General features: G+C 39.7%; 1 protein-coding gene across 6 annotated transcripts in view; it reads left to right on the forward strand.

Annotated features, from left to right (window-relative positions):
- Positions 1 to 2,190: 2,190 nt before the first annotated feature.
- The window catches only part of CSNK1G2 (casein kinase 1 gamma 2), a 113,006-nt gene continuing 91,715 nt past the window's right edge, over positions 2,191 to 23,481 (forward strand). The window contains exons 1-2 of one of the 6 annotated variants that reach the window (XM_026681073.2): positions 10,295 to 10,445; positions 12,456 to 12,568. The gene's annotated coding sequence lies outside the window, so the exon portion shown is untranslated. Of the gene's footprint in view, positions 2,294 to 9,997; positions 10,446 to 12,455; positions 12,569 to 23,481 lie in introns of those variants that run through there. The other 5 variants (XM_087952636.1, XM_087952637.1, XM_026681074.2 and 2 more) reach the window with 5 other exon arrangements.

The raw sequence follows: 23,481 nt of genomic DNA on the forward strand, positions 1-23,481 counted from the left end.
ATCTTTCCTACTATCTTCTCCTATTGGTATCATGATTTATCACCTGTTGTTTGCCTTTTACGATTTACGATTGTATCTTATGATTTATGATCCATGACTTACCACTGTTTGCATATATGCCAGAGGTGGTATTCAGCAGATTCTAACCAGTTCTGGAGAATCGGTAGCGGAAATTTTGAGTAGTTTGGAGAATTGGCAAATACCACCTCTGACTGGAGATTTTACAGTATCCTTCTCCTGCTGAGCCCACCAAGCCGTGCTCACAGAAATGGTAGTAAAAAAAAAATGAATCCCACCACTGCCTAGGAAGAATGCCTTTTCTGTCACAATGCCTGCCCTCTGGAATGGCCTCCGCGCAGAGATTTGAATTCGGTAGCTGATGTCATTCAGAAAATAATTGAAAACCTCTCTTTTCTGGCAGGTGGGGTTGCTTTCTGGATACGTATGTTTTATTTCTTTATATTTTGTCGTTCCTCCTTTTTAAAAAGTAATCCACAAAGGGTTGTTTGAAGTCAGGCAACCTCTATAAGTAAATACATAGGTAGAGGACTGACAGAATTCCTGAAATAGTCACATTTAGAGTAACACTGCAAAAAGAATCTAAACAAATACCATTTCACTTCTCTGTCTCTAAAAGGAAGCCCTGTCCACCCGTCTGCTTCATTTATCTTATTCAAGTTGATTAAAGCTCTGAAATAATTGAGTTCTTTCACAGCCCATTTCTCATCGGAAAGAGACTGGCTTTCATTCCAAGCAGCTTAACAGAGATTAAACCGAAAGGGTTACTCCCCATCTTCGAGTGCCAAATGGGAGAAGAAAGCTTATGATGGCCTATCAACCCAAACGACACCCTCCCATCACCCTTCCTACTAGTGATGATAAGGAAAAGTAAATGCCACTCTCATGGATCTACAGCAAGAGAATTGGAGTATTTGGATGTTCATTGTGCACACAGCATCGCTTTTTGCCATCTGCCATCTGGACTTCAGTTAGAAGTTTGCATTGTGCACAGATGGAACGCCAGAAGGTCAATGGATGGAAAGGGCAGCTGCCTTCAGCCAGGGTGGGAAAAGGGAAGCTGCTGGAGCAGGATCTCCTGTCTCCAGATCGTGTGCTAGCTTTTGCTCCCCACACAATATTAGCTTTTATTTTTAAAGGCAGTTTTATTAAAAATTAAAGTAATAAAAACTATAAACTAAAAAAATGACAAAAAATAAAGGGTGCAGAAAAAAATGGAAAAAATGGAAAAGAAAAATAGGAATATAGTAAAGAAATATATAAAGAAATGACTTCTTCATCACAAGTTTAAATTTTAGTAATTTGCCTCCTCTTAAAAGAATTCAACTAATTATCTCTTCTTTCCATATATCCCTTTTTGGATCTATAAACAAGTCCTTAAAATCTGATCATTCTGAAGGAAGTGAATAAGCTTCTTGGATGAGAAGTGAAAAACAAAAACCAAGAAACTTTTTGAAGAAGCACCTTTGGGACAACCATGACCTGGATGACTTGAGGATCTTCATAGACATTAAGTTATTTCAGTTTGATCTGCAAAAGTCCATTACGGATCACTAGAGATAACAACATATGTTAACCTTGATTAGATAAATCAATTTTATATTCCTTCCTTTTACTTTCAAGAATCTTGATCTTTAGTCCTTTCAAATATTATCCTAGAACTTGATTTCATTTTATAATAAAAATTTTCAAAGCTTTAACCCATCTCTTTTGTAAATACAATATATGAAAATTATCCAGGTCATTCTTTTGTTTGTTATTTTTAGACCCCTTTTAATTACCAATATATCAACTGGATTCATTTATCCAGTGTAGCATCTTTTTCCCTACCATTCTTGTAGCCTGCCATTTTTAAACCCACTTTCAAATCAGTCTCGGTTTTGTTTGGAAAACTTGTTCCTCTTCCGCATTTTTTAAACACAAACTACCTTATAGAGGCAGACACTCTTAACATTAACTTATTTTAACCATTTGTCTGGGATGGCATGAGAACTACTGTTTTGGGCAGGGGGTTGGACTCAGAGGTGGTATTCAGCAGGTTCTGACCTGTTTTGGAGAACTGGTAGCGGAAATTTTGAGTAGTTCGGAGAATCAGAAAATACCACCTCTGACTGGAGATTTTACAGTATCCTTCCCCTGCCACACCCACCAAGCCATGCCCACAACTGGTAGTATTTGAATCCCACCACTAGAAGACTTTCAAGATCCTTTCCAAAGTCTATATATGCAACCTTAGCTCCTGGATGAACAGTGGGATATAAATCTAAAGTTGAAGGTAAGTAGAAGACAACGTAATAAAAATAAATGAAACTGCATAGTTTTGGAAATGTATTGGAAAGTCGTCGTCCCCCCCCCCCCTCTCAATGTGAAAACTTGGATTCATCCATAAAAGTGAAATGCAGGGAGATTCTGGATGTTAAAAGGACATATTTTGATTGAAGGCATAATTGTGGCCTTTACAGCCATCAGATGTGATTTAAATTATATTAAAAAGGAATTGGAGAACATTCTGGAGGCTTTGGGCTTCTTGCTAACTTTTGGGAATGTGGCCCCCACTTGAGTATCAGCACTGCAAAGCACAAGGACTAATGTCCAGTTTTCTGTCGATGCACATGGACTTCCTAAATTAACCTGGTTAGTCCTGTGTTAGTCCATATCTAAATTCTGGATATGATGCATCCTTGGTTGCTCAAGCAAAACTTTTCTGCTTTTTGAAAAGGCATGGTGGGAGGGAATAGTGTCACTCAATCTCCTTTTTTTCTTCAATTTTTGGAACTCGCTAACACAAGACAAGTTGTGTGACCACTTTCTGAAAATAATTTTAAAGAGAAACCATTAGATAAACATACGTCAGGTTGCGCATTAATTGTTGTAAGGAAGTAAAGTTTGCCCTCTTATTAGATCGCGGACAAATAGGGAGAGCCTTTTTGTGAGCTTTCTGAGAAGTATTCATTGGTATTTTTGTTGGAAATGGGAAAGCTGAAATAAATTTCCCGATAGAGTCCGGCTCGTGAAAACCACTCTGTCGTGGGAAAAGAAGGGGAAAAAATACCCGGAGAGGAAAGGGTTAAAAGAACGCTATCTTGATGCTGTCGTAAAACCATCCCGTTTGCTGTCGCAAAAAACCGCTTTCCCACTCTGGCGGCCAGATTTTCAAACGCGCGTTACGTTCCCCCTATCTTAGAGACCAGGTTAAGAAAAAGGAAGAGGCAGCAATCGTTCTAAAAGGGCCTTGACTTCCGGATCCGATAGATTGCGTCCATATGAGTGGTGGAAGGCTAGAAGAACGAATAGGAAACTCTGGATATTAGAGACATACTGTGCAGCGGTATTTTTCAACCTTAGCAACCTGTAGACATACTGACTTCAACTCTCAGAATCCCCCACACATCTTCAAGTAGCCAAGGTTGAAAAACATTGCTGTAGAGATTAACAGATTAACAGAGTTGGAAGGGACCATGTAGATCATCTCGTCTAACAGCTCCCCTCCCCACCCAAGCAAGACACCCTACACCATTTTTGACAGATGGCAGTGCAGTCTCTTCTTGAAAGCTTCCAGTGATGAAGCTCCCACAACTTCTGAAGGCAACATCTATTCCATTGGTTGATTGTTCTCACTGTCAGAAAATTTCTCCTTATTTCTAGGTTGAATCTCTCCTTGTTCAGTTTCCATCCATTGCTTCTTTTCTTGCCTTCTGGTGCTTTGGAAAATAACAGCCCCTCAAATATTGGAAGACTGCTATCATGTCTCCCCTGGTCCTGGCCAGTTCCTGCAATGTTTTAGCCTCCAGTACCCTAATCATTTTTGTTGCTCTTCTCTTAACTCTTTCCAGAGTCTCAACATCTTTTTTATAATGTGGTGACCAAAACTGGATGCAGTATTCTAGATATGGTCTTACTAAGGCTTCATAGAGTAGTATTAGTGCCTCACATGATCTTGATTGAATCCCTCTGTTAATGCAATTTCGGATTACATTGCCTTTTTTGGCTGCTGCCACAAACTATTGGCTCATATTTAATTGGTTGCCCACTAAGACTCCAAGATCCATCTCACAATATAGAAATTGATTGTTACATTTAACAAAGTCCTTTTGCGTTGCTTCTATAGATTTGTTTTAGCATTCAACTCCCATTATACTTGGAATAGCCATTCCTTTTATATACCTTGAATGGTTTTTTTTTTTCTTTTTTGGCTATTGCATTTCATCTAATTCTAAGTATGATGAATTTGTTTGGTTTAAACATCAAAAACATAAAAGGAGTCAGGTAGCTGCTTAAACACAGGATAGAAAAACACCAGAGAACTTTAAAAAATTAGTAATCCAGTATTCAATATTTAATTCCAATTTTTGTTCCTTAAAAGAAAACATTTTGGAAGGAAATGATATCTAATAATCTTTTGATTTGGAGCACCATTCTTTATAACTAACTCCTGATTACCATCAGTTTGTTCTGTGCATACTCATGTTCAATCCCCAGCAGGGCTGGAAGATTTTCCTACTACAACTATGAAGAAATGCATCTTCATATTATTAGCATTCAGGTTGGTTTGTTTTATTTATTTTCTGGTGGAAATCCATCTGGTTCCTTGCATGCTGCAACATTTTATTTTACAGTTTGTAAATTTTAACGTAGATTAATGAGCTTGATCAGTTTATTATTTTATCAGTTGTCTTATGGTTTTTCAATTTAAGGTTAGTTGGTCAATAATGAAAATATGGAAATAATTTTTAGTTATCTATTAGGCTGATTCAGGGCTGGAAAAGACCATATGCTCTCAAAAATAATTGATTGGGTTTTCATTATTTCTCTTATTCCTCTTAATCCCTGAGTAGATTTGGCAATGGACTTCATACTGTATGAACCAGAAAGTTTCAGGAAAGGGTCCAATGCTCATGACAAAAATCCAATGGGATCATTTACCCAGATCAAGGGTCTTAGACATTAGTTGCAGCAGCTCAAGAGTCATCACCCATGGGCTAGATGGTGTCAGTCATAAATAACCAGCAGCATTTGTTGAGTTCATAGCACAGAATAGTTTATTATTGCTATCTCTATACAAGAATCTAGTCAATTTACAGTCCAAGCTAAATTGGTGCTAAATAAGGATCAACTTAATTCACGGGGGCCTGGACTTGGTCTCTTGTGGCAATGCAATGATTCCAAGATGATGACATGTTTAACCCCACCTTCCAGCTTAGCCAGCTCTTCTCCTAAAGGTGGTCTAGTATTCTTATTTGCTGAGTATCTACAATATGTGAGCTTCCTCTGTTATTCCAACTTAGCCACCACTCAACTACTTGTTGAAAAAAATGGTTTAACACATTGGCTGGCTTTGTAAAACATAACCATGTTCAAATTAATGGTGGTTTTCCAAATATGACCAATTTCTTGGATTGAAACAACATACAGAACCATAAGCTAGTTCTATAGGGTTGGTTTATACATCATGGGAGGCTAAAATGTAAATAGTTTACTTATGTTTCATGGGATCATTGAATACACCCAATATGTAAATGAAGTTTCTGTTATTCTTCACATATTTACCTAATACTATTGTGAAGTACAGAATTGGAGTTATTCCTACGTAACATGACATTTTCCCTTATTTTACATCTTTCTTGATGATATCCTTTTATCTGTTCAAAGTCTGATCATAACATCTGAGATAACAATAACACAACATCCTAAGTTCTTGGGAAGAATTTGATGTGTACAGAAGGCCAACACCAGTTAAATAATTGGCAGCTATGATTTCACATATTTCTAAATAATAATAATAATATCAACCATAATAATGTCACCATTACTGCTTTCCTTTTACACAATTATTGGATCTCCATTTGAAAGTCTTCATTGACCAATTAAAATTTATTTTGACTTGTTCTTCCTCACGTGAACCAGTAGAAAAATAGGGAAATGTAAAGACCTTCAAATACAGATCAAGCAAATGTGGAAAAAGAAAGTTGGTAATGCCAATAGTAGTTGATGCACTTGGTGCTACCCAAAAGATCTGGCAAAGCACTTGGACACCATAAAAATAGTCAGAATCTCAACACATCAATTAAAAAGACAGCATTACTTGGAACAGTGCATATATTACGATGGTCTCTTTAACTATTCCAAATCCTTGAGAAGGAACCAATAGTGAAAAGTACCAAATTCTGTAAGAACTACTTGTTGGATTGGTAATAAATAACAATAATAGTAACTCCCTTTTTATGATCCTGTAATCCCTTAGTTCAGGGTAGAGTCAGGCGACTGGATGGAGCTGAGCATTTACTGGCCGGATGCCCTTCCTGATGCCAGGCAGAGTTTGCAGCAGATTTTTTTTTCTTTGAGACCTAGAGAGAAACATCTGCAGCTACCTGGGATTGAATTCTCAATCTTCCAAGTGGGAGGCAAGCTTGTTCACCACTAGGCCACCACACCAGTCTAAATAACAATAACAATAATTCATTGTGTTTCTTATCCAGAAGACACTCAACGATGCTAACTAGAAGAAAAAAAATACAACACGGACAAGTAAAATCAGATTTTGAAAAATTAAAACAACTCATTCAGATTGGAGTGGCTAGGCGTAAAGGAGGAGAACATTTTGTCTCTTCTAGAAGAAGGAAAAACGTGGTTGCAGAGATAATTACCATATGAAAAAAATCCCTTTGCATAACTTGACAGCAACATTGATGGGGGTCATTTTCCATGTATTGAACAAATGGAGAACTTATTTCAGAGGGCATATTTTAGTTAGCCTCTTTTTTCCTGCTGATCTTAGTAGCAGGTTTATGTTGAGATAGGCTTTCTGGCTCTCAGAAAGTCTGCTTTTACTAAAGATGCCTTCTCACTTTGTACACCTCTCCCCCAATTAATTATATTCATATCTGTTCTCCTAATTTCCCCCCAGTGTTGTCACTTTGTTCACACAGGAATTGCTCGAAGGCCTTGACAGATTCAGCTGTCCTTTTCTGCACCTTTTCTGTGGTAAAGTAGCATACATTGAGGCTCTGTGCAGGAATCTAAACCCTTTTTACTTGAATGCATTCTAGGAAGGGAAAAAATCTCATCTCTTGAGATAATGGCATCATCTGTCTGACTGTTAAAGTTATTATCCTATATTTTGCATTTTGGAACAATGAAGAATATGGCCCTCTACATATTTTTCAGGTATTTGAAACTACTATCCTATTATTTGCTTGCTTACTTTGGTACTTTTAATGGAACTTAGTTTTTAGCCTCCATCTTCTTCATTTCTGAACCCTCCAGTTTATGTCTATGGAGAATCTCAGTCATCCAGCTCATGGTTATTCCAAAGGTGCTGGACTTTCTTGGTTTTTACCTCGAAAATGTTTTGCTTCTACACCCGAGAAGCTTCTTCAGTTCTGACTGAATGGTGGGGAACAGAAGGATTTATAAGCTTTGCAGAATAGAAATGTGTTGAATATAATATAAATGAGTTATGTGAAGCATATAAATCCTTTTATTCCCCACCACTCAGAACTGAAGAAGCAAAACATTTTTGAGGTAAAAACCAAGAAAGTCCAGTTGCTTTCCCAAAAGCACCTTTGGGATTCTCCAGTTTATCTGAATTGAAATGCAAACCCTGAAATGGAGGTGATCCTCAGGACTGTGACAATATATTTTGGGAGTTGCAATGTCAGAACAGCACATATTATGTAGACTGCATTGGCACCAAAGATTTGTATCAATGAGCTCACAATACTGACAGGTCTACTTAAGAAAACATTGTTTTCCAAAGGGCAGCAAAAGATATTTCTGATTGGTCAAGGGCTGTAATATCATTTATTTTTCTTATTGTCAAAAGATACTTAATTTTTGCAAGGTGGCTGGCCATCTATTACCTCCAATACTAGAAAGCAGTATATCTCTGACATTGGTTGTTGACTAACACTAGATGGCAGCACTTAGCTAACTTTGGTTGATCTCAAAAAGTTAAGGTTGGATCTACAATGCTCAAGTTAGATTAGAACCATGATGGTGAACCTATGGCACACGTGCCAGAGGTGGCACACAGAGCCCTCTCTGTGGGCACATAAGACTTTGCCCCCACTCAGCTCTGCCATGCATGCGCGACTCCCACCAACCAGCTGTTCTTCAGGCGCATGCACAAGGGACATGGGCGCATATGCAGGGCAGGGCGCATGCATGGTGGATGCGCCCATATTGCATTTTGGGGATGTGTGCGCTTTGGGTACTCAGTGCCGAAAAGGTTAGCCATCACTGGATTAGAACATCAGAAAATCAGAACTATGAATTAGAATATTTAGCTGCAACAATCAGATGATAGTGGGAAACCATGTTTGAATTGTACCCTTAAAAAGTATATTTTGTCATCAGTCCTCATACTTGACTCAAAAGAGGCTTGATCTTAGCTGTATCTATGACCTTATTGCCCTTTCCCCTTCTACTTTCGCTCTCCTTAAAAGTACAGTACAGGTAGTTCTTGACTTACAACAGTTCGTTTAGTGAACATTCAAGGTTATAATGGCCCTGGAAAAAAGTGACTTATGACTTGAGCAAAATTCACATGAGCAAAATTCAGATGCTTGGCAACGGACTCCATTTTGTGACTTTCTGACAAGCAAAGTCAATGGGGAAGAGCCAGTGATTCATTTAGCAACTGTGGCAAGCAAGGTCGTAAAATGGGGCAAAACTCACTTAACAAATGTCTCATTTAGCAACAAATTTTGGGCTCAATTGTGGTTGTAAGTCGAGAACTATCTACTGTATAGTAGACTGGAAACAGGTTTTTGATCTGGCTTTGTAGGGTATTATCACTTTAGACTTCAGGGCTGTTCTTCTGTGTAATTAGAGGTTTCCTGCATCCAAAAAGTTTCACAAGCAGAGAAACATTGGATCATTTTGGTGGTTTGAACTGGCACAAGTCGATCTACCTTGAGAACTAGACCATATTATACCTTTTGAAGCTGTGGCAGACAGAAATCCAGACCTAATCTCATCCTGTTCTTTTTAAAAATATTTTTATAAGCATGGCAGCTCAGTATTGCAATTTTTTTAAAAATTGACAATTAATAGAATATGATTCTTATATTTTTATGATTCTTATAAAGTATTTTTATGATTCTTATAAAATATTTTAATATATATGTTGTAGGTAGTTGCTAGGAGTCAGAAACAACTTGATGGCACATAGGCAATAAAATATTTAAATGCTGAATAATTGGAAGGTCTTTTTTTAAATAATTAGTTGGGGTTTCTTTTGTTTCTTATTCTAGTTTGTATTTCATTGTTTGTCAACCTTTTGCATTCTTATCTTTTATATTAAGAAATACAATTAATGTAAAATATACATTAATAAAGTATAGAAAAGAGGTCATTGCAATGCATTCCAGTGCAGATTTATTTAATAATCAGCTGGGCCTAAACCCAGGTGTATTATCCAGTACAAATACATTATCTGTATCCTGTTTTCTTGAAAAAAAAACAACAGGAAAAAACCTGAAAAAAAGGGCAAGCCTGAAAAATCTCATATTTAGAAACTTTCCTTTTTTAAAAAAAACTTTGCTTCACAAAACCAAGAACAAAACCGGGAAAATAATTAAATGTAAAGGACAGCTTTATGAAAGAAAGGACTCTTTATTACAAAGGAGGCATGGTTGCTATAATTATATGAATCCCCAAATGTATTTATTATTTATTTATTTATTTATTTATGTCAATTGCTTACAAGATAATAGGTATAAGTAAAAGACATGGGTATGAATACATGAATACATATAATAAAAATAAAAATAAATAAAAATAAAAGAAACAATAGGGCAGGGATGCTTGTGCACGCCCAATTAGAACAATACATTTCATCGGGGCCTAATTCAAAACCACCATAGGCATAATTTTAGTATGGTAACATTCGTGGTTAGGACGCTCCCAGCATTCTGCACTAATGCGCGTGAGTTTGCACGGTTCTTTCCCTTCACGTGGGCGACCCGGCCAGCATCCTACAAAAAGCCGGAAGTCTTCTCCAGGCAGCCACCGCGTCGTCACCTCTACACTTTTCTTTCTCTCTCGTCTTCCCGCCTGCGCCCTTTTTTCTTTCTTTCCCCCTTCCCTCTCTTCGGCGCATGCGCCAAAAACCCTTTACGGGCGCCGGCCCCCCCTCCCTTCCAGCGGATGGCCAGACTTAGAGAGAAGGGGGCGAGAGTCTCCTAAGCTCCAGAAGCGGAGCTCGCTATTCACCGAAGCGGTTTGCGCCGCCGCCGTGACGTCAATGCCATAGGGCGCCCGTGGGCTTTACGCCGCTAGCGCAAAGGCGTTGCTCTTTGCCTGCTGGGGAGGAGAGGGACAGAAAGAGGCTTAAAGAGACAACAGCGAGCCATGGAGGGTCTGGAGGGGAAACGACCTTTGGGTCCCCACCCTTGAAGAGCCCGGACGGGGGAAAAGAAGCTCAGGTGAGTTGCGACGGAGTGAGAGGCGGCGGCTTTTTACCCCTGGAGGGCTTTATTTTGTAGGGAGGGGGTTTGTCTTCTTGAGTAGGCTTGCAAGCAAAGGGGGGAGTGGGAGGGCGCCCTCTTGCATGTGCCCCAATGTGGGGAGCCGCTGGTGGCGGAAGGGAGAAAGAAGGAGTAAGTTTCAGTTTGTAAGGCGGAGAAGAGGAAGAGGGCTTTTTTTCCCCCCTTACATTTTGCAAGGACTATTATTACTTTGACTATATTTAACAGGGCAAAGTTTAGTGCAACCTCCCCTCGCCCTGCCCTGTACTTTTTCTTCACCGTTTTATGGAGGGTGCGGGGTGGTGCTTGGAAAGGCGGCTGGAGAAACGAGAAAGCTTAAAGAGGAGGGTTTGGCTGGAAGGCCTTCCTGTTGCTTCCTTCCCCCCCCAACCTAGTTTGGTGGAAGGGATGCTGAGCAGAAAAGGGGTGGTGGTGACCTAAGGACGGTACCCCACAGTTTTTCCTCTTAAAGAAGCCCAGCCGGCTCTATGCCTTGCCCCTTCTCCTTGTCTCTGCATTTATGTGATGCGTGGAAGCATTCATTGGTGCTTGCCTTGCAAGGTTCACAGACACCGAGGTTTATATAACTTCCCACCCTGACGTTCTTCCCCTCTTCCAAAATCTCAAAGGGCTTCAAAACTGGAAAAACTGAATTTGGGGTAGGGGAGGGTTAGGAAGGGGGAAATTGTGTACTTGGAGATGGAAGCGGGGTTTGCTTTTTTGAACCTTTGCAACCGAAAAGAAGCAACAGCATGCTAGGCCTGTACTTGATTTTGATTTTTATATATTTATATATATACATATAATTCAGAGTGCTGAGTTTATCTGATCAAAAATATTTTTTCTACAAAAATAAATAAAACATAGTGGAGGTGGATTGAGGGCGGTGGTTAGAGCTTCTGGGCTTCCTTGCATGTTAAGATGCTTGTTTGTAAAAGGAAGAATAAGATGGAAAGTAAACAGGTGAGCCCTAGTTTTCTTTAAGTGCCCCTTTTCCCCTCCTTTTCCTTTTCCATTGGTAACCAGCTTTTCCACCCTGGTTGGTCTCTCTATACCTCAAAACAAATTATTACTAATCTCCATAATCAGGGCGTGTTTGTGGAAAAGAAAAAAAGAGGAGGCAGATGGAAGAAGGAAAAGAGCGGAAGGAAGGAAATTAAAAATTCTATCAAAGGGTTTTGTGTTTTGGCATGATATTCATAAACTGAAGATGGGTGCAATTTGGGGAGTGGGGGAGAGATGGGGCTATATTTAATTTTTCTCCTTTATTGAATAGGTATCTTGGACCCAATTGAATGAACCTTTTGTTTTTCTTCCAGTTTTCCTTCTATTTATTTACACATAAGCATGAAGATTTAACTTCTGGTCCTCCAGGCAACTGTCAATGTTTTAGATGGTGTTATTCCCCAGCCCCTGTTTCTTATTGCAGTCCTTTTTGTGATGTATCTTTTTGTGTTTTAAGCAGGGGAATTCCATGCAGCAACCACAAAGCCTTTGTGCTTACCCCCTCCACAAAACCTGTGCTTTGTTTTGTTCAACCTGAGTTGTAAATTAGAAGATGGTTTCAGGAGATGCAAATGTTTGTAGATTAGATCTAGTTTTGCATGACAGTTAAAAACACAGTAGTTGCACTAAGTATGGGCAGAAGAAATACTTTTGTTTGTGTACAACATGTATGACTTATTTCCATATTGTTGAAAACTAAAGTGCTTTTCAGGGTTAAATACAAAGTATTTTAACAGTATCGCTTTCCCCATAACCTCTATTTTCTGTGGTTCTTTTATTCCCGCAGACTATAGATTGCTCTGCATTGGGTGTCTATATTTTTAATTTCTGCAAATCAACTTAAGTGAATTCATGCCAGATTGTAAAGCAAGTTGATCTTGTTGGATATTGCCCCCCTCCCTTTCCAAAAGGTGTTTGTAATTGTATTCATAAAAGCCAGTTTCTTGCCTTTATTTATTTCAGGTCTTTCTAGATCTGAAATTGAAAGCGTGTGAAATCCTTTGCCAAAGGAACTACAGACCAGGAAATACACAAGGTTCCCCTCACCCCCGCTTTCTCTGCAAAGAATGCTAAAGGTTAGTTTTTATAAATAAAATAGGGAGGAAATTCTGAAGTTACAGAATAAGGACATATGGGAACAGTCTTGTTTAATTAAGATGAGGGAATTCAATGCATGTGCCAAGTCTGAGAGGCAAAAATAAAATAAAATGATCCTTTGCTTCCTTTCTTTTTTCTCCATCCAAATCCATTTCCATCCCCTACCAAAAATTTAGATGATGAGGCTCTTAAAGCTTCACCCTCTTTGTTTTTACCTCTGAGGTATGGTCTATTTAGGCTGAGAAGTACCTGACTTAAAGCTTCAGGTTTGGAAGGAATTAATGTAAGTTTTTCTTTTGTTAGGGTAGTTTCAGATTGACTGAGTTTATTTCGAACAAGGTGAGCCTGTTAGGCGTTAACTCTGGTTGCATGAAGTCTTTGATCTTGAACCACCTAGTAGTAGCTGCTGGCATGTGCAGAACTGTGTATCTGTTCTGCGGGCAGGAAAGAGTGTGCCATGACTTGGCTGTTAACCTTTGCATGTCTCCAGGAGAGGATTTCCCTTGCATGCATATTTGCACACTGAGAAAGACACTTAGAAATGTGACACTCTAGTCAGCTGTTCCTAAAGCATAAATCAAGTTTGTCATTTACAACTCCCAGAATTCCTAGGCAACCCTTGGTAACAATCAGTATAGCGTGTGGATGGTGGCATAGTAATAGCCTTCTCTGTGTTACTATGTAGAAGTAAATGTTAGCAGTTCTGGAGCTTCCTTAACAAAGAATCCAATCTGTTCTTACTCTAGAATTCCCCCATTGTTTTGAAGATTCCCTTGCCATGTGCAGCTACGGTACAGTGCCCATTTTAAGCCCGCACGCCATCCTAGTGAGGCTGCAGTAATATTGCATATGCTTCTCAGGGCGCTCTGTCATATGGCTTTCTGAGATAAACATTAATTATTTAACAGACTGGTTGATGTGGAAAGTAGAAAATAAAAAATAATCTGTCTTTGTTTGCTTTTTTTGTTGCTTATGTTTGAGAAAGGTGCATTCTCGTGAAAGCAGCAGCTTGTCTGGAACAATTGAGGAGAAAAAAAAAACCCTCCATCGTATTTTTACTTGTTCCTGTTAGTTGACTAAGACAGAAAATCTAATTTTTGACCATTTTGGGAGAGCAAGGAATATGGCAGGAAACATGTGGGTGATATAATCAATTATCTTTCCAGTTCGGTTCCCTTTTTCTCCTGAAGCTATCTTGAAAAAAATACTGTCATGGGATGTAAAAGGCCGGTGTTAAATAGCTGTTCTGTTCGTCACCAATGTCACAGTGCTACTGTGTGAGTGTTAATCATTAAGTTATTTGGACTGTTGATTTTCACATTTGTGTCCTGGGACTACTGGGTAATATTATTTGCTGATCTTTGGTGAACAAAATTAGTGCTGAGATACAGGTTTTCTTTAAACAGAACTTGTCAGCCGTGATTGATCTTTCTTTGCAGGACATTGATGTGAATGGCAAGGTAAGTGGCTTAAATGCAGTTTTGGTTCATGTAGGGTGAGGTGTGACAAAATTGCCCAGGGCCATCCAGGATAGGAGAAGATGCTTTTTAAATGACTCTCATTTAGAAAGAATGTTTAAAACCATGATAGAGGACTAAAATATGTGGAAAATGTTGTCTTAGAAATGCTGGCCACAACCTTAAATGTTTTTTTTTAATTCATTGAACCAAATAAATATGAGGTACTTAATTTTGGGAATGGTGCAAGAATTACAGAACCAAATTCAGTTCTCAACTCTTCTTTCCTCTTATAGAAAACATTCTTCCCCACCTGTCTTGCAGGAATAGTGTAGAAGCTTTCATCTGTTTTGTTTTTTTTTAAAGCTGCTTTAGACAAAATGAGCTGTGCGAATGTCATCGCAGGAGTTAAAAAAAATAAGTGACTCAGCAAATGGTTGAATGCACCAAGGAATTTTGTTCTACGTAGAAAGCTACTGTTCCTTATCAGCAAATATTGGACAACAATTCCCATCAGCCCCAACTAACCTGTGGTCATGAATTAAGAAAACTGTATTCCTACAGTTCAAATGAGCAACAGATTCCCATTCCTTCAGGAAGCAAAAAAACTAGCTCCGGGCCCATTCCTTAAGAATGTGCATCATCAATTGAGCCAAGGCTTTTTCAATAACAAGACAAGGTATTAGCCCTTCCTTTTTGGATGCAAATAGTCCTCATTTAGCAACTGCTTCATTTAGCAATCATTCACAGTTATGACAGTGAATGAAAAAGTAACTTTACCAATCCTTGCATTTATGACCTTCGCACATCTATAAAGGAAAGGAAAGCTGAAGCAAGATCATTTAAGTATAGTCAGTTTCATGTAGGGACTGCCTCATGAATGGTTGAATGGCCAGTACTTGTTGTGGTCACTAAATGAGGACTACCTGTTTTAGTACTAGCAACAGAGGTATGCTGCTTTTGAACGGGGAGGTACTTTTAAAGTTGGGAGAGAGCAAAGATCTGCTTATATTTATATTGCTTTCCTCAGTACTCAGAACAAATTCGAGCTGTAAAGCAATAATTTAGAGCTCTCTTTTGCATCTGTTGCATAGGCAGTTTAGGCTGCCATTCAATATATGAACTCCATTTAGCCAACTGTGGTCGATAGGCTTCTCTGTCATACATTAGTTAACTCTGCCTCTTTCTTTTTAAAAAAATCTGGTTTTCCACATCAATAAGCATCCATGCATTCTTATGCTTTAGAATAGCAGTTCCCAAACTAGAAGCTTTAAGGGTCAAGTCCAGACTTGTTAAGCCATCATATTGAATGTTTCTGTATGGAATTGATGCTCTGGTGGATTAGATTAGATTACAGTTTCTGGCCTCCCGTGGCAAATGGGTATGCTGGCTAGTAGTTATAGAGTTGGTTAGTCAAATCAAGAGGGGGAGGGCTGTTAATGAGTGTGCTATGATATCCCCCTCATTTCTTAAAGATATGATCAGTCATGCCAGTCTTAAGTGTTCACATGATAAATTCATAAGCACCAGCTGTGATCACAGTCACAAGAAGATCCCACAATAATACTTATTGTGTAGGTAGTAGGTGAATTCATTTCTGCCTTTGTTTCTGATTCATTTTAGGGTTAGGGTTGCTACCTATATTTTTTAAACAACAAATGTGGAACAGTAAAATAATAAGTGGAAGAAATAAAATCTTAACTTGAGTGAACTGGAAGTACAAGGAGAGGGAGTTGATTGGGATACAGTCGTGTGCATGTATGTGTGAGAATATATTCTTACAGTTGCAATAGTGGAGAATATGTATAACTCAAGAGTGAATTATTTGACTTTGGTACTTTCTGAGCTCGGTGTTGAGCATTAATAATGTTACCTAATTTAGCAAATGTTTAGCTTGTGCAATGGATGGCCTATTATTCATAGAATCATAGAGCTGGGAGAGACTTTGGAGGTCCTACTTCAACCCCCTGCCTGAGGCAGAAGTTTTATGCCATCCCAGGTAAATGGCTATCGTATCTTTTCTTGAAAACTTCCAGAAAATGCAAATTTAAAACCAAGTTCAGAGAACACCCCTGGACAATTCTCATAATTTGTTAGGAAAGTAGAATAAAAATAATAAAATGGTATGAACTTTGTGCATTCAAGATACATTAGGACTGCAGGTCCCAGGATTCTCAGTGTCTGGGCATATGGGCTATAAAATAAGTGGGAAGACAGGTAGTCCTTGACTTACAACAGTTCATTTAGTGACCATTCAAAGTTACAACGGCGTCGAAAAAAGTGACTCATGACCGTTGTTCACACGACCATTGCAGTATGCCTATGATCAAGATTTAGATGCTTAGCAACTGGTTCATATTAATGATGATTGCAATGTCCTAGGGGTCATATGATCAGCTTTTGCGATCTTCGGAAAAGCAAAGTCAATGGGGAATCCGGATTTACTTAACAACCATGTTACTAACTTAACCTGGCTGGGGAATTCTGGGAGTTGAAGTTCACACATCTTAAAATGGCCCAGGTTGAGAAACAGTGTTCTGGCTTTTTGACCATACCTTAAATAAGTTAGAAAGCAGTACTGCAGGCTATTTCTGCTGCAGCAACTGCCTGCAATTTGGCAGATCGAATCTCACCAGGCTCAAGGTTGACTCAGCCTTCCATCCTCCCAAGGTGGGTAAAATGAGGACCCAAATTGTTGGGGGCAATATTCTGACTCTGTAAACTGCTTAGAGGGGGCTGTAAAGCTCTATAAAGCGGTATATAAGTCTAAGTGCTATTGCTATAAAGAGCAGGCCAGTACAACAGGCCACATGCAACTTGCCAAGCAACCTTGGGTGACCAGTGGCAGTTTTTGAAAAGCAATCTGCTGCCACCAAATATTGCCACCACCAGGTTCTGCCATACACATTTTCCCTCCAACATCTCCAGGCCTTTTGGACCCTGCCAGTTCCAATGTTGCACTGCTAAACAGAGGATCTGCATGCCAGCTATTCCTTAGCAGCCCAAGATTATTTTTTAAAGGTTTCTTTCCACCTCTACAAGTTGTGCAGGCTGGTCTAGAGACCAGAACTACTCCAGGCTTCAAATAGATGTCTGTTATACATATACAAGTAGTCTTTGACTTACAACAGTTCATTTAGTGACCGTTCAAAGTTTACAATGGTAACTTATCACAGAAGTCAGTGAGAAAAGTGACTTACGACCGTTTTTCACACTTAAGAATGTTGTAGCGGTCTCCATGGCCTTGGGATCAAAATTCAGACACTTGGCAACTGACTCATATTTATGACAGTTGCAGTCTCCTGGAGTCATGGAAATCATCTTTTGTGACCTTCTGACAAGCAAAGTCAATGGGGAGGTCAAATTCACTTAACAACCATGTTACTAACTGAATGCAATGATTCACTTAACAACTGTGGCAAGGAAGGTCGTAAAAAAGGGGCAAAGCTCACTTTGCTTAGCAACAGAAATGTTGGGCTCAATTGGGGTGATAAGCCGAGGACTATCTGTACACCCTATATTTGGTATAGACTGCCAGAAATGAATCTGAATCTAGCGTGGATATCTCCTAAGAAAGGGCCTTATGCGAATCCAACCACCCTTTCTAATTTACATAGATTGGGAGCTGAATCTTCTCCAAGCTTAAACTCTCCACCACCCCTTCCTGAAAGTCTCTGCCCTAGAATTAATTTGGCCTTACTGCCCTCTGCATTATGTAAAGAAAATCAAATCGGCGTTGTTCCAATGTGCCTTCTGCTCTAATTGATTTTGGGTGCTATCACAGGGAAGTTTAATTGTGTTTGTGTTTTCTTTCTTTGCATTGTATTGCAATTTCTGTCTTTTTGCTTTGTTAATTTCTATTTTTTTAATTTTTTTTTTGTATTTGCTGCTCATCGTCTTGAGTCCAACAGGTTTGGGATGGGTTGTAAATTCAGGTGTTAGATTGATTGTCTGTGGACATTGGAGTTAATGTTGCTCATGCCGCCAAAAGGGAATGATTAAGGATGCTGTTGGAGGCTGGATAGTACAAAATCAAACAGTTAAATCGATCAGGGTGTTCACTTGTCCCTACAGGGAAAGGTTAGATGATGAGCTGTGGATCAGCCAAAAAACTGCATCCAGAGCATTGAAGCAGAGTTCAGAACTCCTGTTTCTTTCATTTGCAGACTCGGGGAGAAGGAATATAAATTTCTCCAGCTATGCATGTGGTCTGTAAGAGCCCTTATATTCTCATTAAGCCTTACTATTAATATTTATTAGTATGATTTTATCTGTTATTAGTTTAATTTTTTTGTTAGCTGAATGCCCTCTGGCTAGAAGGACAAGATATAAATCAAATAATACCATGTTACTAAAAATCTGTAAAAGATTCCTCTGGGCAACTTGAGAAAAATCACTTGTTATACTTTTATTTCTTTTCAGGCTTTAAATATAGAACAACAACAACCCCACCTGTGATACCCACCCTAAAATACAGGTAGTCCTTACTTACTGAATGCCTTAGTGCAATGCTGTTAAAAAAAACACCAGATTTGTGACCAGTCCTCACATTTAAGACAGTTACAGTATCCCATGGACACATGATTGCCATAGAGGTGCTTCACAACTGGTGTACAGTCACAACTGGTTTCTGCCAAGCTGAATTAATGGAGCACACAAAAGTAAAACCACAAATTGTGGTCACACGATGTCTTGCTTAATGATTGTGCTGGTTCACTTAATGACCAAGTAGGAAGTGATGTCGTACACTTGCTACAGTAATGTTATTTTCCATTTAACAATGGAGTGGCCGGTGCCAATTGTAGTCACTAAGTGAGGACTACCTGTAATAATATTGTGCTTGAAAACTAAGATGAGCAGATGATAAGCAGAGAGATGTTTTCTTCTCATGGGAGATTTGCTAACTCTGGCAAAGCTATTTTGGGACTGCTGGATAGAGGCTTACTCTAATTTTTCATAAGCCTTAATACTAAATCAGGTAGTCCTTGACTTATAATCATTTGTTCAATGACCATTTGAAGTTACAACAGCATTGAAAGTGACTTATGACCGGTTTTCACACTTATGACCATTGCATGATCATGTGATGAAAATTTGAACGCTTGGCAACCGGCATGTATTTATGACAGTTGCATTGCCCTTGGGGTCATGGGATCACAATTTCTAACTTTCCCAGCCAGCTTCTGACAAGCCAAGTCAACGGGGAAGTCAAATTCACTAAACAATTGCATGATTCACTTAAGAATCATTAAGTGATCAGCTCGATACCCATGCTTCGCTTCGAAACTATGTGGTCGGGCTTAGTTTTTGGGGAGGAAAATAAGGGGGGGGGGGAATTCTGCCTCTGCCTACCAGCATCCATCGGTATTCATCTGGCTAGCATCCTGTCAGTGTGTGAGAGAATTGAGGGCTGTTTGGAAACTGAAACAGTATTTGCTGTGTGAGCAAAAAGGAGACAGCAAGGAGCCTGGGCGTGGCTTAATTCAACTGTTCTGTACTAAAGCTGGTTGCTGCTGTGAAACTAAAACTCTGCTTGTGTTTTGCATTTGGAACAGTTCTTTTCAGGTGGGGAGGGGGAGTAGAACTCCTTAGCATCAGAGCGTGTTAATAATAATATAGGAAATACTAATGCGCTGATAATGGTCATTTCGAAAAATTCTTTCTTAGTGAGCACCTAGAAACCAAGAGGAACATATGTGCCAAATGTCAAGTTTGTTTACAGTTCTGGAGATTTTGTGATGGTATTTCACTTTTATATATATAGATTAGTTTAAAACTGGCAAGGAAGGTCTTAAATGAGGCAAAACTCACTTAGCAACTGCCTTGTTTAGCAACAGAAATTTTGGGCTCATGAGTCCAGGGCTACCCAGACATTTATTTCAATGTTTTTTTTTTCTGATTTTCAGGGTTGACCTATGGTTTGATGTCTCATTCTCCTAGGCCTTTTACGCTGCCCTAGCAAAGTGCTCATGGTGGAATCCCAGTGTTCAAAGCAGTAGGCAAGCAGACCGCTCTGTTTTGCAGCAGGGAGCAAAGTGAATGGACCTGAATCTAGCCCTGCTGTTTCTTCCAAAATTTGCAACCTTGCAGAAGAAGAGCAGGGAGGAAGAGGCTGGCCCCTTTCTCAGAGAAATTGGCAGCCCAGTTTGGCAAAACAGATGGCAAACCAGGACGCTTCTTCTGTTCTGCCAGCCTGCAATAATAGCAAAGCGAACAACATACGGAGGTTTTTTTTGGCTGGTGTGCTGGTAGCGGTAGGCCAAGGATCTCCTGGGGGATAAAGCTCCTTCCCATCTTGATGGTTGCCTGCACTTTCTTGGAAAGGCCCTGCCTGCTCCTTCTGTTTCCGCTGCACCTGTGTATTTCAGTGCTATATCAGTCTCTCTCTCTCTCTCTCTCTCTGCTGCATAATGCAGCTGATCAGAACAGTCTGGTGGGAACAGACTGTCTTGAGTGGGTGTTCCTGGTAAATTCCATGCCTGCCTCCCACCAGTTTCAATGCAGAGTCTAACGGCAATTGGCTAATAAATACAGGCCAAATGTTGGCACCAGGGAAAGGTTTTGGTCATTATTTCAGGGAATAATTTTTCCAGCATGGGGGAACGACTTTCATAGAGGTCCAAGTCATTCTGTAGTGAATTGTGCTGCTGTCTTGCTTTTTTTCAAGGTTATCTTTTTTCTCTCCACAGGGAGAGTTTTCAATTTTTTTAAGATGTTTTGGATATGGGGCCGGGCCCTGATATGGGTACAGTAAACACAAGGCCATCCTTGCAACCATATTAAAGGTGTGAACCGGTGACCTGGTAGTTGGATTTGGACTAAATATTATATTCCCAATATTTTTGTAACTGATTTATTAGGGATATTTTTCAGTCCAGTCGGCTTACTGGGTCAAAAAAAAAGTGGATATTCCTAAAAGGATAGGGACTCTTGCGACTGTGACATACTGTTACCAAACTGAGACTCTGGATTCACACTGTCAATATCATGATTGATTGAATAAGGCACAGTTGGCTGGGTTCGCCGTGGTGGCGCAATGGTTAGAATGCAGTATTGCAGGCTAACTCTGCTGCCTGCCAACAGTTCGATCCTGACTGACTCAAGGTTGACTCAGCCTTCCATCCTTCTGAAGTCAGTAAAATGAGGATCCAGATTGTTGGGGGCAATAAGCTGACTCTAAGCTGCTTAGAGAAGCACTGTGAAGTGGTATATAACTCTTAAGTGCTATTGCTGTTGCTATTCACAGATTTACAAAGCCTAAGGAGATGGTTTGATTTGGCTTGGTGTATTATGTAAACAGTTGTGATGTATGAATTGTGATTTGTGATTGAGCATGATGTGTGAACCTGTCACATTATGGTTTTGTGCAGTATATGAACTCAGCATACGGATGGGTATGTTTCGGTCCTCAGTACTAAAATTCAACTGTTATAAAGGTCTTTCTGAGAAGGTAGTCCTTGGTTCTTAAGTCAAGGTAGTCAATAGTTCTTAAGTCAAGGTAGTCCTTGACTTAAGAACCATTTGTTTGGGAATAATTCAAGTGGCACTGAAAAAAGGGACTTACAACCAGTCCTTGCATTTACAACTGCTGCAGCATCCCCACAGTCACGTGATCAAAATTGATCACAGTCACGTGATCAAAATTATGGCAACTACAGTGTATTTATGATGGTTGCAATGTCTCTGGGTCATGTGATCACCGTTTGTGACTTTTAACAGGCAGCTTCTGACAAGGAAAGTCAATGGGGGAAGCTAAATTTGCTTAACAACTGCATGATTCACTTAACCGCAGTGATTTGCTTAACAATAAGGTAACAAAAAGAATTGTAAAATCTGGCGCAACACACTTAACAGCCATCTTGCTTAACCACAGAAATTCTGGTCCCAGTTGTGGTTGTTAAATCGTGAACTACATGTAATTGTAGCATTTTGACTTGATACAACACAATGGCTTAGATCAGTGTTTCTCAAATTTGGCAACTTTTAAGTCATGTGGACTTCAACTCCCAGAATTTGGCATCCAGCAAAGCCAGAGTTGAAGTCCACATGACTTAAAGTTGCCAAGGTTGAGAAACACTGGATTAGATATCCAACTTATCTTTCTGATCCCAAACTCTGAGTTTTAATTACACTGTGGCCTGGTGCTTGTAAACATTGATCATTATTGATCACTTTAAATACTAAAGTTGGACCCCCAATTTTGTTGGGGTGCAGAGATGTGCAAACCATATGGCCATGACTTCTATGAAAGTGGTGGTGGTAACATTGCTTGAATCAAATTTTAGTGTTCACTCTTTTCACATCCATGTGCTTAAAATAGTTTCCTTATGAATAAAGCGAAATCTAGGACCTTAAATTCCTGATCATCTGCAGTTTAACTTGTATACCAGAATCTAATATTACAAAGTAAAGCCCTGTTTGTAAAATGGGCACTGAATTGCCTAAGGAGCTGAGGTTATAAATCAGTTTGCAAATACAACATTTATCTGTGTTAGGAAAACCAACAAAAATGTAATAGCATCCTTTGTTATAAGGCAGGCAAGGAATTGCTCTTATTTCACATTTTAACAGGATAACAGAGTTAACAGAGGGACCTTGGAGGTGTTCTAGTCCAGGGGTTGCCAACCTTTTGGATCTCAGGAACCACCAAACTCATAATTTTTAATCCCTCGGACCCTGGGAAAATCCCAAAAAAAGTCTGCAGGAAAATTCCCCACCCCATTTTCCTACCGATCTATAATTTTTTATTTGGGATCGCAGGATACCATCTCCCATCTCTGTTCTCAGGGGGAGAGAGAGACTTTTGGCTTCATGCAAGGAAAGCAGCAGAAGCCGAAGAAGTCTTTCTCTCCCCCAAACTCCACCAGAAACGAGTCTTTGTGAGATTTGTTGCGCTGGCGCAGCCTCTTGGAGCAGGATGCCTTGCAGGGTCCCAAAGACTCATTTCTGGTGGAGTTTGGAGGAGAGAAAGAAAGACCTTTGCTGCTTTCCTTGCATGCAGCCAAAAGCAGAAAAAGAAAGAAGTGGAAAGAAGCACCCCAGTGGCCAGGCAAGGCACGTGGAGTGAGTGGGGCAAGTTCTCCCCTCCAACTTTTCCCCCTCCCCTCACTACCTTGTGTTGTTCGCAATGCAAGCGACGCAAGCCTTGTGTTCCCACGGGGCCATGTGGGCAGCACAGCCTTGTGTTCCTGCGCAGCCTGGATTAATTGCTTTGAGGGGTGTTTGGGGGTGACATTTCTCTGCGGATCACCAAAATTTTCTCACGGACCACCAGTGGTCCCCGGCCCACTGATTGGCGACCACTGTTCTAGTCCAACCCTCTGTTTAAGCAGGACTCCTTATATTATTACTGAACTGCAGTTATGGAACTGTAGTTATAACCAATCCCTGAGAGATGTGGGATTCTTGAGAATATTCATCTATCATATATTCAG

Source organism: Notechis scutatus, chromosome 1 (genome assembly GCF_049901735.1).
Source record: "Notechis scutatus isolate UNSWTSFEM ecotype Mainland chromosome 1, rNotScu1.2, whole genome shotgun sequence".
Classification (NCBI taxonomy): Eukaryota; Metazoa; Chordata; class Lepidosauria; order Squamata; family Elapidae; genus Notechis; species Notechis scutatus.